This window comes from Chelonia mydas, chromosome 3, assembly GCF_015237465.2.
Source record: "Chelonia mydas isolate rCheMyd1 chromosome 3, rCheMyd1.pri.v2, whole genome shotgun sequence".
Lineage (NCBI taxonomy): Eukaryota > Metazoa > Chordata > Testudines > Cheloniidae > Chelonia > Chelonia mydas.
The window spans coordinates 64,881,274-64,901,253 of NC_057851.1; positions in this window are offsets into that span (position 1 = coordinate 64,881,274).

Genomic DNA, 19,980 nt, shown 5'->3' on the forward strand with positions numbered 1-19,980 from the left:
TCACCAAAGAGCATTCCATAGGTAGAAAGAGCTTGAGAAGAGACTAAGGTTAAAGGCCACCATAGATGATCAGCGTCAAGAGAAGATTGCATCAGAGTCTCTTTACTGGCAAAATGTTCTGAAAAGGCTTATTGCCATTGTGAGAATACTTGCTACCCAAAACCTAGCACTGCGTGGCACTTCAGATCAGCTGTATGTGCCAAACATTGGAAACGTCCTTAAAATTGTGGAGCTGATGGCTAAGTTTGATGCTGTACTCCAGGAGCATCTAAGAAGAGTCATCACCCAAGAAATGTACACACTTGGAAAAACAATTCAAAATGAGATCATACAGTTACTGGCAACAAAAGTCAAATGGAAGACTGTGGCAGATCTGAAGTCAGCAAGATATTACTCTATTATTGTGGACTGCACACCTGACATCAGCCATACGGAACAAATGACTTTAATGGTGCATTTTGTAACAACAACAGAACCTAGTGAAAATGTCCCTGCAATGCAGAAGGGGTGAATATCAACAAATGTGAAAATTACTTTTTTGTAGTGCTAACGAGGCCAATTCAATCAGGGTGGATGTAGCCTGAATAAAGACTGGGAGTGGCTGGGTCACTACAAAAAATAATTTTCCCGCTGTTGACACTCACACCTTCTTGTCAAGTGCTGGGAATGGGCCTCATCCGCCCTAATTGAATTGGCCTCATTAGCACTGAGCCCCCTTGGTCAAGCAACTCCCATCTTTTCATGTGCTGTATATTTACACCTGCCCACTGTATTTTTCACTCCATGCTTCTGATGAAGTGAGTTATAGCCCAGGAAAGCTTATGCCCAGATAAATTTGTTAGTTTCTAAGGTGCCACAAGGACTCCTCATTGTTTTTGCTGATACAGACTAACAAGGCTACCCCTCTGAAACCTCTCAAAAATACCACGGTTCGTGCAAGTATTTTGCAGAAGCTTTCTTCATTAATTGTATAAAGAGACAAAAATTAAGTGCAATAACAGTAGTAACCTTCATTCAATACTGATTCTTTCTTTACTGCTCTGTGGATTCAACACAAAACCAGCTGCCCAGCACATGCTGCCAAAACAAGCTACCAGCTTAACAGATGGTGTATTGTGAGTTAAATATTGACACAAACCACAGATGTACCACTGAGCTCTTTCCCTTTATTTTCCTCACTCTGTGATATTTGCAAATAGCAATGGATAACTCAATTTGTATGGACAAAATTTAGACGTAGGTTTCACAGTGAACAAGCTGACCAATGGTATCACACATACTGACATTTAGAAGAAAGCAGACAGTTTGAGCATTGTTATTATACAAAAGTAAAGGACAAGAAAAAAATAAATATAGTGATTTTACACAATGTTATTAATCATTTGCCCCATTTACAAATAGGACAGAGAAAACCAAAGAATAATGTGACTGTGATTTAAACACATCCATTGGTTTTAGAGATGGGCCCAAGAACCAGAATTCAGATCCAAATGCCAGAAATATGGCGGTTTAATCCAAACTTAATAAAACTGAATTTCTTGGGCCTAACTGTGCTTGCAGATGTGTGTGTGTGTGCGACCACTGTTGATGTTGTAGGGATGTTCAGACCCCGGGAATCTGCAGACTTGGGCACCTTTGTGTTTTTCTTTACATTCTTTTTAGAATTCAAAGATAACTGCCACTAATCCATGTAGCCTCAAGTATACTTACACACCCGCTGGAAAAATCTGGAATGTTTTTCATTTGGTTTTCTATGTTTGAATAAACAAGTAGCCCATTGTTCAAAACTCTCGCGTCATCCAGTTTCCTAATGCCTTGAGGCCTGGTTATTGCAAATGGAAAACAGTGTTCAAAAAAAGAAAGAACAACAGAATAAAAAAGAAAGAGAAAGTCAAAATCAAAGTATTGCGGGGAGGAGGCAGGTGTGTGTGAGAAAGAGAGCGCACCAGGGAGACTTCCTTATTCCTGCATAAGTCTCAAATGTTTTATATTTCCTTTTGGGGTGCAGGAGAAACAGGGAAGGGTCTTGTGAGGGTTGTGTTTGTACCAGTGCTTTATTATGTTTCATGAATTAATATATATTTCACTTCTCTCACGGTTTTTCATCTCCAAGGAAAAAAGATTTTTCAGAGGTGCCTACTCCTCCCAAATATTTTCATCTAATTTTGAAAGTGGAATGCCAAGCACAGGTTCTCAAGGTGCATATCACTGTAGCTGGGCTTTATACTGTCTCGGTGTTTGATTTGGCTCGAATCCACGAGTGTCTATGATTAGCAGTATTAATTGAATCTAAACCTCAACCGTCTGGGATGTCAGGTTTGTCTGTTCCCCTTAGGGCTTCGATTCTCATCAGAAATTTCAACCAACAGAAGGATTAATTGACAAAAGACTGGATATATATAAAATACCTTTCTATTTAAAAAACACAAAATGTCAATGCAGCCTCTTAATTTTCCATAATGGGAATATTCTATACTCCTTCAATTCTTGGGGGCTGCGTTAAAAATAACATGTAAAAGGTGACCTAAAGGTGTTAAAGTGGCTTATGAAAACTAGGGAGCAAGTTGAATTTTGTGATCTGACTAGAGGGAATTGGGAGAGAATTTTTCAGGAGGGAGTTGGCTCTGGGGTTTGAATGCATATTCCACAGAGGTCAGGGACAGTGATAATTCCTGGATTCAGAGATTATCTGAATTTGATTTGGGTCTGACAGAGTGATCACCACGGTCGGTGCTGTGAAACAGAAACCTAAGGAGCCCCCTACAGAATGACTTTTTTTGCTTATTCTCCAGTCACTAATAATCCATGGATTCTCTTTTGTGTAATGAGGTGTAATGAGGAACTGGAGGAGGAGGTGCAGAGTCTTCAGGAGATGACCTCAGGAACCAGGAGTGGTTTGCTGGCTAGAACTGCTTCCTCCATCCCCCACTATGGATACCGAGCCTCCTTCTACTCACCAGGATTCTTACCCACATTACTTTGGATAAGTGGGGCTGCCCTAATGTGTCCTCAGTTATTGGAGGCATTTGTAAGCAAGTTTTGCTTGATAATGGGGTGTCTAGTTCTTTAACACCTAGAATTCAGGCAGAAGATGTCACACACCAGTGTTTCAAAGTAGCAGCCGTGTTAGTCTGTATTCGCAAAAAAGAAGAGGAGGACTTGTGGCACCTTAGAGACTAACAAATTTATTTAAGCATAAACTTTCATGAGCTACAGCTCACTTCATCGGATGCATTCGATGAAGTGAGCTGTAGCTCACGAAAGTTTATGCGCAAATAAATTTGTTAGTCTCTAAGGTGCCACAAGTCCTCCTTTTCCTTTTACACACCAGTGTATTACCATGAATGGAGTAACAGGGCAAGGAGCCACTTGCTGGCTTACTAAATCCTTGGATGTCAGGGTAGGCAGCTTTTCCGTTACACATATTTTTGTGGCCCATGATTCTAGGGACAGCTACAAAATGTGCTAAGTTGAAAAATGAGTATAAAAGGCACAGAGATCTGATTAAAGCTGCAGAATACATTGGCTGAAAACTATGTTGTGCTGAGCTAAAAAGCAGACAGTTTACAATCCCAGAATTTAGTAGCTAGTGAGGACTCAGGAAATGTCCTATCTCACAATGAAAACCTGAAACTGGGTGTTTAAAGAAAAGGAATGTGACGTTAAATGGAGTTTTGCACAGACCCTAAGAACACTGCAAAGCTCAGAAGGGACTCAAGAACTGGGGGTAGTGCAAGTGTTAAAAAATGTAAATGTTAAAGAGAATGCTTTGATGATTTTTTGTTTTTAATACAAGGGGGGAAATACCTAGTAAGTTCAATAAGAAAAAATGACTAATACAGCAGCTAATGCTTCCTCTCAGAAGAACAGTTTCGATATAACAGCAGAGATGCTGATATCTAAGTCGGCTGAGACTCAGAAAAGAATAAAGAAAGCAAAGCAGAAGTAAAACAAAATGTTGCTAAAATGCAGCAGTTAACAGAGCCCAGGCAAAAATAAAGTTCTCACCTGTGAAAAACATATTCAAATCTGAAATATAAAGCTAAAACGTGAGCTGCTTAATTTAGGGAAAGCCTAAAGAAAAATGAAAAGACATTTTGATAGCCAAGCTTCTGGTAAGGAGTATGAAATGAGAAACCAGGTACTTGTGCAGGATGTTTCAGCTGAAAAGCCCTTTCCAAAAGCCAGTTGAGAGGATCACTGCTATATAATGGGCAAGGCTAGTCCATCAGTATACCTGGTTCATGAAAAAGGAGTGATGATTCAAGGGTTGCATGCTATGCAGCTGAACCCATACAGAAGGAAGCACAGAAGTGAATCTGCTAATGTAAAAAGAGGGAAGCGAGAATATTTGTTTTCTCTTTCATGTGCTGATAGGATCCGTGGAATTCGGGATACAACAAAGGAACACGGCAGTGACAGTGCATGAGGGGGAAAATGCCACCCTATCCGTATGGTTCTTGGGTAATCATGCAAGAAAACCTAGTATCCTAGTACAGACTGGACTGTAGTCAAGGTGAGGGGGAATACAAGCAACTCTCAGGAGCAGGGACTGGGGACCTAGAGGTGTTGGTGTGTTTAAATGGGATGGGAATGGCTAACCTAATCATTTATAGCATGCCAGTTAAGAAATGAGAGAAATATTACAGTGACTTTAGCAGAGCATCAAACTACCGCCCTTGAGTCCATCTACCATTCCAGGAAAGTGACTGAGACTTTGACCTTCTCTCCAAATGTGATTAAGGACTGGCAGATTACCATCACCACTCCTGAACATATTGGAGTAACAATACCTCCTACTCCAGAATTAAAGCAAGATGATGAACCATGCTCAGAAACCAAAGAGGGACTTGATAATGGACTAGTGATAAATTGAGAACATCAGATTTATATATAATGTACAGTACCAAATGATACCTGTAGTATTGAATTTAACCAATTTTACATTACCACAGCAGCTTTGTCCTGCAAAATATGTACACTTCTATATGCAAATGATAGCAAAAGTGGTGCAGAATTTTGGATAGTCAATGTACGGGGTGGAATTGGAGGAAATTTGGTGGCCTGAGAAGGGAAATAGTGAGAAGAGATATATGAACAGTATTAGGAGTTGGGGCACTGGGAACTTCAGCATGGAATCATATGGATATCACAGTGCTGTGGGAGGAAAATCAGAAAAGAAGAGTTCAGAAACCTGTTAACAAAGTTAAACAAACAACAGAATGAGGACTTACAGGAGGATTTAAAGGATGTTTAGGATGCTAAGATAATAGGACAGCTGTTTAGGGACGTGGAAGCAGCAATCAATGAAATCATGAACCAGCCTAATGTATCAAAGACAATTACCTGTTCATGGTATGGCAGCTTCCTAATAGAGGAGCTACAGGTAGGACTAAAGGAAATTCAAGGTGGGAAAGTGCCTGGGTTCATAACAAATAAGATGCTAGAACAATGGACAAAAATAAAAGGAGTGGATGGTGCAGGGTTAGGTGCTACTCATGGGTCTATTATGCTGAGAAAAGGTGCTTTCTATGGTACTAGCAGTACCAGTGGTCACGGGACTAAGTGAGGCATTGAGTGTGTAGTGTCCAGTCCATAGGCACATTGGAACCTACCATGGCAAATTACATCTTAAAAGAATATGTCACTCATCCTCACATACTGATAAGAAAGGGTTGGGGAGTCTGGAAAGCCCTAGATACCTCATGTTGTTCCAAGAGGCATGGTACCTGGTTATGTCATTGTGATGTACTGCAAAGTGCATTGCCAGCATGTGGGTTCACCTTGGATGAAGAAACCCAAAATTGCACAGTATGGCTGAGGCAATGGGGACAAGGTCAAGGCAAGGTTGCAAAGGCTGGAGAAGGCAAATATTGTGTAACTTCTTGGGTTGTACACTTCTAATATGGGACAAACATGTTGTTATGACGGGACAACGTTCTGCTTAGTCCCAAGAAAGGTTATCAGAATAGGGGACAAGGTAATTTTTCTATTTCCCCAGCATGAGCTCCACAGTGTATCAGCTGATGCCCGTCTGATTGGTGCTGCCCTAGACTCTGTGGTACAGTTAAGCTGAGTCAGACAACCATTGCATTTAAATGTGCAGACCTGAATGAGTAGATGACCAGAGCATTTGTTGACCTTAAGTCAGGAGAGTCGAAATATTCAAAGCAACATAGATACACTGGGAAATGGCCAATGGTGGGAGATAGTATATAATATTGGGGAACATCCATGGATATGCATGATATCAATGGACTTTGTAATTGTGCAAGCCATATCAGTAGTGGTGTTAATTGCATTGATTTGGAAGGTTAGGAGCTTGGTTAGGCAATTGGGAAAGAGAAGGGATGTATATGAAATACAGGCTCTGATGAAGCCTTAGAAAGGATTCTATGGCTTCAAGGTGGGGAAGCATAGTTAGGCCTGACAGAAGCCTGCTGTGGATTTAAGAGTCTGTTCTGATAACATTTAACAGTGTAAAACTGTGTATCTGTAACAAATTGCAGAGTATTCATATTTAGTATTGCACACATGTACGAAACTGTAGAGTAATCATGTTTGTGAGAACAAGAAAAGATAAAGTAAACAGAAAACTAGAGAAGACCGGTTTAAATTAACATTAAGCTTGTACTGATGGGGTAGGTGAATTAATATGGAAATGAGAGGCTAATACATATGTATAAAAAAAGATAACAAAGTTATAAATAAGTCTGTGTAACAAAGGGAGGTTGAAGCCCTACTGTCTGGTGCTGGAGGCAACAGTGATGAGATCGTCCTGGTAAGTTTCCCACTTGTGAATAATTGATCACTGCTCTGAGTGTTTTGCCTTAATATTTATTAGATCCATCTGCTGAGTAAGTGAACCTCAGTCCAGCAACAGGGGGACTCCTGTCTGAAGGAGGGAGACTGGAGGGGCCCTAGCCATCTTGCTGGTCAGGATGGGAAAAGTTTTTGCCCTCTCTGTTGCTGGCCAACTGGAAGAGAAAAAAATGTGTCTGGCATGGTGGTACAGCACCTCGTGGGCACTGGCATTCAGGACAACTGCCCTGCTCGCCCAGCCCTGGAGGGAGAGACTGACTGCCTTAAGGTGAGAGACAGAGAGACTGTTTGAGTAGGGCTGGAAGTGGCTTTGAGGAAGCAACTCCATAGCTGGCTCAGAAGAAGCCATGAGGAACCACAAATCCAAGGTGGAGACAGCAGAGTCTACAAACCTGGTGAAGATGCTGACAAGCAGGGCAAAGGGAGCATCTTAGGGAAGTCACGGAGGGATTAGAGAACAGTCTTGCCACTTGAGCAAGGTCCCTGGGCCAGAACCCAGAGGAGAGGATAGTCCTGGGTTCTCCTACCTTTTCTTCAGACCAAGAGGGGAAGTACAGGTGTCAAGAGTGAAAGAGGCCAAGACCTAGGAGTTCCAGATAGAGATCAAGAGCTGAGATTAGAGGCGACTGGACTTTTGGTTTTCTTATTATGACCTGGCCGGAGGGATAGGCCATGGAAGTTCGGATAGTTATGGATCCAGGAAGGTCAGAGTCAAAAAAAGCCCTGCAGCAGTGCATCAGACAATGGTGAGTGTGCACCAAAACACACTCACAAAAGGATGGGGCAAGCATGACCAGTTGGCTCTGGAAGTTTGGTCAAGTAGCAAGGGGGCTAGGGTGACCAGGTGTCCAGTTTTCAACCGGAACACACGGTCGAAAAGGGATCCTCACGTCTTCTGTCAGCACCACTAAGCAGGCTGTTGACTGTCTGGTTGGCAGTGCCACACAGCAGGGCTGGCAGGCCCCTCCACGTGTCCCCCCAGCCAGAACCCTCACACCCCCCTTCACCCCAACCCTCTACCCCAGCCCAGAGACCGCTCCCACACTCTGAACCCCTCAGCCCCATCCTGGAGCCTCCTCCCGGACCCCAAATCCCTCATCCCCAGCCCCACATCAGAGCCCGTACCCCCAGCCGGAGCCCTCAACTCCTCTTGCATCCCCACCCACTGCCTCAGCCTGGAGCCCCTTCCCGCACTCTGAACTCCTCATTTCTGGCCCCACCCCAGAGCCCGCACCCCCAGCCAAAGCCCTCACCCCCTCGGGCACCCCAGCCCCCTGAGCAAGCCCAGTGAAAATAAGCGAGTGAGTGAGGGTGGGGAGAAAGCTTGACAGAGGGAGGGGGAGATGGCGTGAGCGGGGGGGGCACCTCAGAGGAGGGATGGGGCAAGGGTGTTTGGTTTTGTGCATTCAGAAAGTTGGCAACCCTAAAGGGGGCCCTGTTTAAGAGTGGGGTTCTGCTCTGTGCCAGCAGGAGGCTAACTGTAGCCACACATAAGAAGGGCTTGCAGGTGAGAGGGCAGCCTGAAATGCTGATGAACCATGCACTCACAAGAAGGAGTGAGCTCAGTCTAAAGGTGGGGCTGGGAGGTGGGAGCCTCTCAGGACATTTGTTATTTTTAAAGATCTATAACTCAAATGCTTGAAGAGTAAAGAAATTCCTCTGCTGTGCCTCTACTCCTTGCTTTCCTGCCATGGTATCTCCAAGGGAGTGAAATTAGTAAATCCAGAGTGCCCGCAGCCTAGGTCAAACTGAGGGAGCATGTGTAAGAGACTGGGAAACTCCCCACCCTTTTGCTTTACTTATCCCTGTGTCTCCTCCTGCTTTCTGTTTCATGTCTTCTGTCTTGCTGTCCCCTACTCCTGTAACAGTATCCTTGTCCTCATCCACTACTTACCCTTCCTTTCCTCTTTCAAATCTCTCCAAGCAATCTCTTCTCCTCATCCATAACCCCCAAACCTGCCCACCCCTGATTTGCTGCCCTGCACCTTGTCTTCTGTGTGACTTGTTCAAATGCTCTTCGGGCAGCGAACATAATTTTTTTTGTTTCTAAGGTCATGTCTACACTACAAAATTAGGTCGAATTTATTGAATTTGGTTTTGTAGAAAGCGTTTTTATACAGTCGATTGTGTGTGTCCCCACAAAAATGCTCTAAGTACATTTAGTCGGCGGAGTGTGTCCACAGTACCGAGGCAACCGTCGACTTCTGGAGCATTGCACTGTGGGTAGCTATCCCACAGTTCCCGCAGTCTCCGCCGCCCATTTGAATTCTGGGTAGAAATCCCAATGCCTGATGGGACAAAAACATTGTCGCAGGTGGTTCTGGGTACATATCGTCAGGCCCCCCATTCCCTTCCTCCCTTGGTGAAAGCAACGGCAGACAATCATTTCGCGCCTTTTCTCCTGGGTTAACCGAGCAGACGCCATACCACTGCAAGCATGGAGCCTGCTCAGCTCACCGTCACCATATGTCTCCTGGGTATGGTACTGCATTGCTACACAGCAGCCGCTCATTGCCTTTTGTCAGCAGACAGCGCAGTATGACTGGTAGCCATCGTTGATGTACTCCAGGGTGCTCTTTTAACTGACCTCAATGAGGTCGGGGCACCTGGGCAAACATGGGAGTGACTCAGCCAGGTCATTACCCTTTGAAGTTTCATCTCATGGTGATTAAGTCCTGCTGCACCGTCTTTTAATGAGCAGCCAGGACACGACAATGGCCAGCAGTCATACTACACCGTCTTCTGCCGAGCACCCAGGAGATGACGATGGCCAGCAGTCGTACTGCACAGTCTGCTGCCAGCAAGATGTATAAAGATAGATGAAGTGGATCAAAACAAGAAATAGACCAGATTTGTTTTGTATTCATTTTCTCCTCCCTCCGTCCCTGAAATCAACGGCCTGCTAAACCCAGGGTTCTGAGTTCTATCCTTGAGGGGGCCATTCTGTTTCTCCTCGATGCAAAGCCACCCCCTTTGTTGATTTTAATTCCCTGTAAGTCAACCCTGTGAGCCATGTTGTCAGTTGCTCCTCCCTCCGTCAGAGTAACGACAGACAATCGTTTCGCACCCTTTTCCCTGGATTGCCTGAGCAGACACCATAGCACAGCAAGCATGGAGCCCGTTCAGCTCACCGCAGCAGTTATGACCATTGTAAACACCTCTCGCATTATTGTGCAGTTTATGCAGAACCAGCATCTGAGAAACCAGGCGAGGAGGCGACGGCAGCGCGGTGATGAGGACATGGACACAGATTTCTCTAAAACCGCAGTTCCCCAGCAATTTGGAGATCATGGTGTTACTGGGGCAGGCTCATGACGTTGGACGCCGATTTTGGGCCCGGGAAACAAGCACAGAGTGGTGGGACCACACAGTGTTGCAGGTTTGGGACGATTCCCAGTGGCTCCGAAACTTTCGCATGCGTAAGGGCACTTTCATGGAACTTTGTGACTTGCTTTCCCCTGCCCTGAAGCGCAAGAATACCAAGATGAGAGCAGCCCTCATAGTTCACAAGCGAGTGGCGATAGCCCTCTGGAAGCTTGCAACACCAGACAGCTACCGGTCAGTCAGGAATCAATTTGGAGTGGGCAAATCTACTGTGGGGGTTGCTGTGATGCAAGTAGCCAACGCAATCATTGAGCTGCTGCTATCAAAGGTAATGACTCTGGGAAATGTGCAGGTCATAGTGGATGGCTTTGCTGCAATGGGATTCCCTAACTGTGGTGGAGCTATAGACGGTACCCATATCCCTATCTTGGGACTGGACCACCAGGGCAGCCAGTACATAAACCGCAAGGGGTACTTTTCAATGGTGCTGCAAGCACTGGTGGATCACAAGGGACGTTTCACCAACATCAACGTGGGGTGGCCGGGAAAGGTTCATGAAGCTTGCGTCTTCAGGAACTCTGGTCTGTTTAAATGGCTGCAGGAAGGGATTTACTTCCCAGACCAGAAAATAACTGTTGGGGATGTTGAAATGCCTATAGTTATCCTTGGGGACCCAGCCTACCCCTAATGCCCTGGCTCATGAAGCCGTACACAGGCACCCTGGACAGTAGTCAGGAGCTGTTCAACTATAGGCTGAGCAAGTGCAGAATGGTGGTGGAGTGTGCATTTGGACTTTTAAAGGGTCGCTGACACAGTTTACTGACTCGGTCAGACCTCAGCAAAACCAATATTCCCATTGTTATTGCTGTTTGCTGTGTGCTCCACAATCTCTGTGAGAGTAAGGGGGTGACGTTTATGGCGGGGTGGGAGGTTGATGCAAATCACCTGGCCACTGAATACATGCAGCCAGACACCAGGGCAGTTAGAAGAGCACAGTAGGAAGTGCTGCGCATCAGAGAAGCTTTGAAAACCAGTTTCATGACTGGCCAGGGTACTGTGTGACACTTCTGTTTGTTTCTCCTTGATGAAAACCCACCCCCTTGGTAGCCTCTAAATTCCCTGTAAGCCTCCCGCCCTCCCCCCTTCAATCACAGCTTGCTTGCAAAGGAAATAAAGTCACTATCGTTTAAAAAACATGTATTCTTTATTAATTGATTATAAAAATAAGGAGATAACTCACAAGGTAGCCCAGGTAGGGTGTGGGAGAAGGGTAGGAGGGAAGGAAAAGGCCACTTTAAAACTTCTTGAATGACAGCCTTCTGTTGCTTGGCCTGTCCACTGGGATGGAGTGGTTGGGTGCCCGGAGCCTCCACACCCGTTTTCTTGGGCGTCTGGGTGAGGAGGCTATGGAACTTAGGGAGGAAGGAGGGCGGTTAAACAGGGGCTGCAGTGGCAGTCTGTGATCCTGCTGCCATTCATGAACCTCCACCAGACGCCAGAGCATGTCTGTTTGATCCCACAGTAGCCCCAGCATTGCCTCATGCCTCCTCTGATATTCCTGCCGCCACCTCTCCTCACATTCATCGGCCACTTTCCTGTACTCTGCTATTGTGTCCCTCCACACAGCTCTGTCAGTGCCGGACAACTGCATGAGCTCAGAGAACATTTCATCGCGCATGCATTTTTTTCGCCGCCTTATCTGAGATAGCCTTTGGGATGGAGGAGGGAGGCTTGAAACATTTGCAGCTGCTGGAGGAAAAAAAGGGAGTGAAGTATTTAAAAAGATACATTTTACAGAACAATGGCTACACTCTTTCACGGTGAACAACACTATTCACATTACATAGCACATGTGATTTTGGTACAAGGTCGCATTTTGCATCCTATATTGAGTGCCTGCGGCTTTGGTGTTAGAGATCACACACGCAGTGCCGGGCAACAGAATTCGGCTTGCAGGTGGCCATGGTAAGCCATAGTCTTTCGGCTTCTGCAACCTTCATAACAGCAGTGCCCTTCTCTCCCATACCAAGCAAAGCACATTGAGTTGGCCATTTAGTGCTGCAGTTTTCCTGTGAACGTGCAGCAGCAGAAACCAAACTAACCCTCCCTCCCCAGTTCTCTGGGATGATCGCTTTACCTTTCCCCCCCACCACGTGGCTGGTATCAGGGAAGATCCCTGCTAGCCAAACGCGAACAGCTCAGTGCCAATGCCGCCCTCCCCCGTCCCACCGCGTGGCTAACTGTGGGGAGGATTTCTTTTCAGCCACAGGCAATCAGAGCAGTAGGAACGGCCACCTCTGAATGTCCTCTTCATTAAATTCCCCTATTTCAACCAGGTTACCATGAACAATATCACTCTCCGGAGGATAACACAGAGAGATAAAGAATGGATGTTGCTTGAAAACATAAAGCAACGGATGATGCTGCCAGGCTTTGTCATGCAATGATACCAAATTACTTGCTACTAGCATGGCGTGGTAAAGTGTCCTACCATGGAGGACGGAATAAGGCTGCTCTCCCCAGAAACCTTCTGCAAAGTCTTTTAGAGTACCTCCAGGAGAGCTTCACGGAGATGTCCCTGGAGGATTTCCGCTCCATCCCCAGACACGGTAACAGACTTTTCCAGTAGCTGTACTGACCACGAATGCATCCCAAGTCCTCAGGGCTACTTAATCATTAAAAAACATTTGCTTTTATAGTGTGTATTATATTTTAAAAGGTACACTCACCAGAGGTCCCTTCTCCGGCTTGGTTGGGTTGGGAGGGTATTTCAGTCAGGGTGATAAAAAGATCCTGGCTGTCGGGGAGAACGGTGTGCTGTGTGCTCTCCTCAAGCTCGTCCTCCTCCTCCTCCTCATCTTCCTCATCCGCAAAATCCTCAGGCATGGCGGAGAGTACCCCATCATCGGAGTCCACGGACAGGGGTGGGGTAGTGGTGGCGGCCCCCCCTAGAATTACATGCAGCTCAGCGTAGAAGCAGCATGTCTGGGGCTCTGTCCCAGAGCATCGTTTGATTCTTTGGTTTTCTGGTATGCTTGTCTGAGCTCCTTAAGTTTCACATAGAATCATAGAATCATAGAATATCAGGGTTGGAAGGGACCCCAGAAGGTCATCTAGTCCAACCCCCTGCTCAAAGCAGGACCAAGTCCCAGTTAAATCATCCCAGCCAGGGCTTTGTCAAGCCTGACCTTAAAAACCTGTAAGGAAGGAGATTCTACCACCTCCCTAGGTAACGCATTCCAGTGTTTCACCACCCTCTTAGTGAAAAAGTTTTTCCTAATATCCAATCTAAACCTCCCCCATTGCAACTTGAGACCATTACTCCTCGTTCTGTCATCTGCTACCATTGAGAACAGTCTAGAGCCATCCTCTTTGGAACCCCCTTTCAGGTAGTTGAAAGCAGCTATCAAATCCCCCCTCATTCTTCTCTTCTGCAGACTAAACAATCCCAGCTCCCTCAGCCTCTCTTCATAAGTCATGTGCTCTAGACCCCTAATCATTTTTGTTGCCCTTCGCTGGACTCTTTCCAATTTATCCACATCCTTCTTGTAGTGTGGGGCCCAAAACTGGACACAGTACTCCAGATGAGGCCTCACCAGTGTCGAATAGAGGGGAACGATCACGTCCCTCGATCTGCTCACTATGCCCCTACTTATACATCCCAAAATGCCATTGGCCTTCTTGGCAACAAGGGCACACTGCTGACTCATATCCAGCTTCTCGTCCACTGTCACCCCTAGGTCCTTTTCCGCAGAACTGCTGCCTAGCCATTCGGTCCCTAGTCTGTAGCGGTGCATTGGGTTCTTCCGTCCTAAGTGCAGGACCCTGCACTTATCCTTATTGAACCTCATCAGATTTCTTTTGGCCCAATCCTCCAATTTGTCTAGGTCCTTCTGTATCCTATCCCTCCCCTCCAGCGTATCTACCACTCCTCCCAGTTTAGTATCATGGCACTGTGTTGCATCCCTGCTGTAGCCTCTGTCCCTCATGGCCTCGGAGATTTTTTGAAATGTTTTGGCATTTCATCTTTTGGAACGTAGTTCTGATAGAACGGATTCCTCTCCCCATACAGCGATCAGATCCAGTACCTCCCGTTTGGTCCATGCTGGAGCTCTTTTTCGATTCTGGGACTGCATGGTTACCTGCGCTGATGAGCTCGCCTGGCCAAACAGGAAATGAGATTCAAAAGTTCCTGGGGCTTTTCCTGTACACCTGGCCAGTGCATCCGAGTTCAGAGTGCTGTCCAGAGCGGTCACAATGTGCACTGTGGGATAGCTCCCGGAGGCCAATACCTTCCAATTGCGTCCACACTAACCTCGATTCGAAACGGCGATGTCAATTTCAGCGCTAATCCCCTCGTTGGGGAGAAGTACAGAAATCGGTTTTAAGAGCCCTTTGTGTCGAAAAAAATGGCTTCGTTGTATGGACGGGTGCAGGGTTAATTCGATGTAACTCTGCTAAATCCGACATAAACTCATAGTGTAGACCAGGCCTAATGGTCCTGACACACATATGGAATTCATAATTTTTAAGAATTGCCCAGAGCTCTGATAAACATGCTGGGGGGCTCCTTGTAGGAATGAGTTGGGAAGACACAGTATTCAGGCCCAAATGCCACCAATCAGGTTTTACCAAGATTGTCACTTTTTTGAGGTAGCTATACTGGGAAATCTGTAATGGTGTTCAGTACACACTGCCAGCCGTTATGGGCTCAGGACCAACCCAGACATCCTGGATTGTTTTTTGGTACCTCAGAGGTTGTAGGCCTAAATGAGAACAAGATAATGTAGCATTCAGTGGGGGAAGGGAGAGCAGAGTCAGTTCACATCCAACTCTTCACACACATCATCCTGCCATAGAGCGTCCAGCCCAGTTCCTTCTGGTGCATCAGTCTAGTCTGGACAGATTTGGTACTTCAGAAAAGAAACATGTTCAGTGCATTTATGGTTTTGCCAGGAGCTGAAGAGAGCTGGATGCCATCGTTGTAATGGGGGGTAAAACAGTGAGGGGTGAAGAAGGTTTTTCCTATATGTGATGAGAGAACAAGAAACTAGAATATACTACATTAAAAACATCTGCCACATGATGCAACAAACCTCCACCAATGAGCCCTGGAAAAGGAACCAAGGCACGAGGTTTCCCTGCCTGGAAAAAGAAACGAGGCCACAGCTGTGAAAGCGCCAAATACTCATCACTAGACCATCAGGAAGGAGCCATGTGCTTCGCTTGGGTGGCTGCTCAGACAGGTGGGCCCCTGTGAGGTGAAACACAAAAAGAAGAAAGTCTGCAGTATTGCCAGCATCAAGAGATCAAAAATCATGAGATTGGCCCCCAAAATCATGAGATTTCTAAAAAAGATTGTATTGTGTTTTTTAGGTCAGTCTCTTGACTTTTGAAATCCCCCCCCCGCCGCCGCCGCCCACCCCCCAGTGTGTGTGCATATGACAATTAGTGTTGTCCACTCTCCCACATGTACTGGGTTAGGAGATTTTGTCCCCTGCTGCAGGAGCTCTAACCCCCACATCTGCCCATCTCCTGCCCAGGAACTAATCCTGTCCCCGAGTCTCCCATCAGTACTGTCCCCACCCAACTCCCCTCAGTTTAGCCCCTCCCTCTGTTCAGTCCCCAACCTCCATCATCACCACTCCATCAGTTCAGCCCCCTTACTCCATTGTCCCCCACTGTCCTCAGTTCACCCTCCCAGCACTCACCCCATCTGCTCAGAACCCACCACCAAAAAGTCCCCCACCCCATCAGCCCCCGCCATCCTCACTTCAGCCCCCCTGCAGCCCAGAGGCCATAGTTCAGCCCTCCCAGCCTCTGCTCCTCTTAGGGTTCTTCACCCTCCCCAGGCTTGGGGGGCTGCAGTAGGGTCCCCTCTCCCACTTCCCAGGCTGGCAGGAGAGCAGCTGCCTGGGGCTGATAGTGGGAGCTGAGACACACAGGGCTGACAGCAGGAGTCCCAGCTGCCCAGGGTGACAGTGAGAGCCTCTCCTCACGGAGCTGACAGCGATTTCTAAGTAAAATTAAGCTTCACTCATAATCTCAGGATAGAGCTCCCAAATGTGAGTATGTTTATTTCAGATGCTGCTGAAAACCACCCCATGACATTTGAGAGCTTTATCATGAGTTCATGAGTGAGGCTTAATTTTACTTAGAAATTGTCTCTCTCGTGGTAAATTCGTGGGAGTTGGCACTTCTGAGCCTGCAGTCCAGCTACCACAGGGGACAGGGTACCAGAAGAAGTATGGTGAAAGGCTAGGGAGGCCACTTGTCTGGTTTTATACCGGCACAGAAACTAGGGGGGCAGCGGCAGCACCCCCAGGTTTCACTGTGAAAAGTTTGATGGTGCTGTCAGAACGAAGCTAGCATTATTTCTAAGCTGACCATACATCCCAGTTCTTGATCAGTTGGCAAGAGCAAATGGGACAAATGCCCACTTTTGGCAAAACGGTGAGGTGCAGAGGAACATGGGGGGAGGAGCGGCGATGCCAGCCCCACACAGGAGGGGAGGCAGAGCTCGGGCACGAGGCAGACAGGACTTGGGCGAGCAGCAATGCCAGTCCCGAGCAGGGACAGGGGGCTCGGATGAGTGGCTTGGGCCAGCCTAGCTCCACGTGGTTTTTCCTTTGGGAAATATGGTCACCCTAACTATTTCAGAGTAGCAGCCGTGTTAGTCTGTATCCGCAAAAAGAGAAGGAGTACTTGTAGCACCTTAGAGACTAACAAATTTATTTGAGCATAAGCTTTTGTGAGCTACACCTCACTTCATCGGATGCATGCTGTGGAAAATACAGTGGGGAGATTTATATACACAGAAAACATGAAACAATGGGTGTTACCATACAGACTGTAAGGAGAGTGATCAGGTAAGGTGAGCTATTACCAGCAGGAGAGTGGGGGAAAAAAACCTTTTGTAGTGATAATCAAGGTGGGCCATTTCCAGCAGTTGACAAGAACATGTGAGGAACAGAAGCCCTCTACACCAACATTCCACACAAAGATGGACTACAAGCCATCAGGAACAGTATCCCCGATAATGTCACAGCAAACCTGATGGCTGAACTTTGTGACTTTGTCCTCACCCATAACTATTTCACATTTGGGGACAATGTATACCTTCAAATCAGCGGCACTGCTATGGGTACCCGCATGGCCCCACAGTATGCCAACATTTTTATGGCTGACTTAGAACAATGCTTCCTCAGCTCTTGTCCCCTAATGACCCATCTCTACTTGCGCTACATTGATGACATCTTCATCATCTGGACCCATGGAAAAGAAGCCCTTGAGGAATTCCACCATGATTTCAACAATTTCCATCCCACCATCAACCTCAGCCTGGACCAGACCACACAAGAGATCCACTTCCTGGACACTACGGTGCTAATAAGCGATGGTCACATAAACACCACCCTATCCCGGAAACCTACTGACCACTATTCCTACCTACATGCCTCCAGCTTTCATCCAGACCACACCACACGATCCATTGTCTATAGTCAAGCTCTATGATACAACCACATTTGCTCCAATCCCTCAGACAGAGACAAACACCTACAAGATCTCTATCAAGCATTCTTACAACTACAATACCCACCTGCTGAAGTGAAGAAACAGACTGACAGAGCCAGAAGAGTACCCAGAAATCACCTACTACAGGACAGGCCCAACAAAGAAAATAACAGAACGCCACTAGCCATCACCTTCAGTCCCCAACTAAAACCTCTCCAAAGCATCATCAAGGATCTACAATTTATCCTGAAGGACGACCCATCACTCTCACAGATCTTGGGAGACAGGCCAGTCCTTGCCTACAGACAGGCCCCCAACCTGAAGCAAATACTCACCAGCAACCACACACCACACAACAGAACCACTAACCCAGGAACCTACCCTTGCAACAAAGCCTGTTGCCAACTGTGTCCACATATCTATTCAGGGGACACCATCTTAGGGCCTAATCACATCAGCCACACTATCAGAGGCTCGTTCACCTGCACATCTACCAATGTGATATATGCCATCATGTGCCAGCAATGCCCCTCGGACATGTACATTGGCCAAACTGGACAGTCTCTGCGTAAAAGAATAAATGGACACAAATCAGACGTCAAGAATGATAACGTTCAAAAACCAGACAGAGAACACGTCAATCTCTTTGGTCACTGGATTACAGACCTAAAAGTGGCAATTCTTCAACAAAAAAACTTCAGAAACAGACTCCAACGAGAGACTACTGAAATTGGAATTAATTTGCAAACTGTATACAATTAACTTAGGCTTGAATAAAGACTGGGAGTGGATGTGTCATTACACAAAGTAAAACTATTTCCCCCCCACACACACACTGTTCCTCAGACGTTCTTGTCAACTGCTGGAAATGGCCCATCTTGATTATCACTACAAAAGGTTTTTTTCCCCCACTCTCCTGCTGGTAATAGCTCACCTTACCTGATCACTCTCCTTATAGTGTGTATGGTAACACCCATTGTTTCATGTTCTCTATGTATATAAATCTCCCCACTGTATTTTCCACTGCATGCATCCGATGAAGTGAGCTGTAGCTCACGAAAGCTTATGCTCAAATAAATTTGTTGGTCTCTAAGGTGCCACAAGTCCTCCTTTTCTTTTTGCCTATTTCATGATTCTTGAGAATCCCGGAGCTGTGCTGCATCCGTGTGGTATGAGTGGGAATTGCACTTTTCCACATTGCTTTTGAACACACATGGTTACAGTTTTATTAGCTGGCTTCCAGCACCCCCACTATAAAAAGTGTTCCAGCGCCTCTGTACTGGACAGTCCTCTTTTTGGCTGGTTTGTCCGCTATCCGATACTGGGACAAAACCAGATGTTTCTTTGTCTGGTATCAGATATGACAGCCATGGTTCTCAAACTGTGGGTCGGGATCCCAAAGGGCTTGGTGACCCCGTTTTAATGGGGTTGCCAGGGCTGGCTTCAGACTTTCTGGGACCCAGAGCTGAAGCTGAAGCCTGAGCCCCACCACTCAGGACAAAGCCTGAGGCCTTCAGCCCTGGTGGCAGGGTTCAGATTACAGTCCCCCTGCCGGGGGGAGGCAGGAGAGGAGGCTTGGCCCCCACAGCTGGGACAGCAGGGCACGGGCAGGTTCAGGCTTTGGCTCCCCCTCCTGGGGTTGTGTCGTAATTTTTGTTGTCAGAAGGGGGTCGTGGTGCCATGAAGTTTGAGAACCCTTGCCATAGGAGATGCCATTTTGAACAGTGCACTGCTCTGCTTCCCACCCACATGACCTCAGACATGCTGCATGCAAGGTCAGAACAGTGGGGGCAAGGCGGTGCACTCTTGAAAATGATGTCCCGTGTGGCATGATCTCGCACACACCGTACAGCTCAGGTCACGCTGGCAGGGAATGGGTCACACTGGCAGGCGCAGGCCCTGCCATTCCCAGAGGTGCCGGAATGTGCAGGATTCCAGAACATGTGAGCGGTCATCCTCCAAAACAGCCACTGTACGTTCTCTGAGGGTCAAGCTCAGGACTGTTAGAGGGGGAGACTGCTGTGCTACCAACTGCACTAAGGTGGCTGGCTAAGATAATGATAGACACTGCCAGCTCGAGGGTCACTGGCACCTGACAGCACAGCACCGTGCAGTGCAGGGCAAAACAAAAGAGAAGCGAGTGACATAACCCTCCTGGAGGCAGACCCAGCCCACCTGGCTACCCCTGGAGCTGCCCACTTATCCCCAGTGTTGCTGCACAGAACCGTCCCTACGCTTCCTCCAGAGGGGGTGGCAGAGGGAAAGTCTTCGCTGACCAGGAATTGAGCCCAGACCCCAGCAGGGAGTAGAGTGACCAGA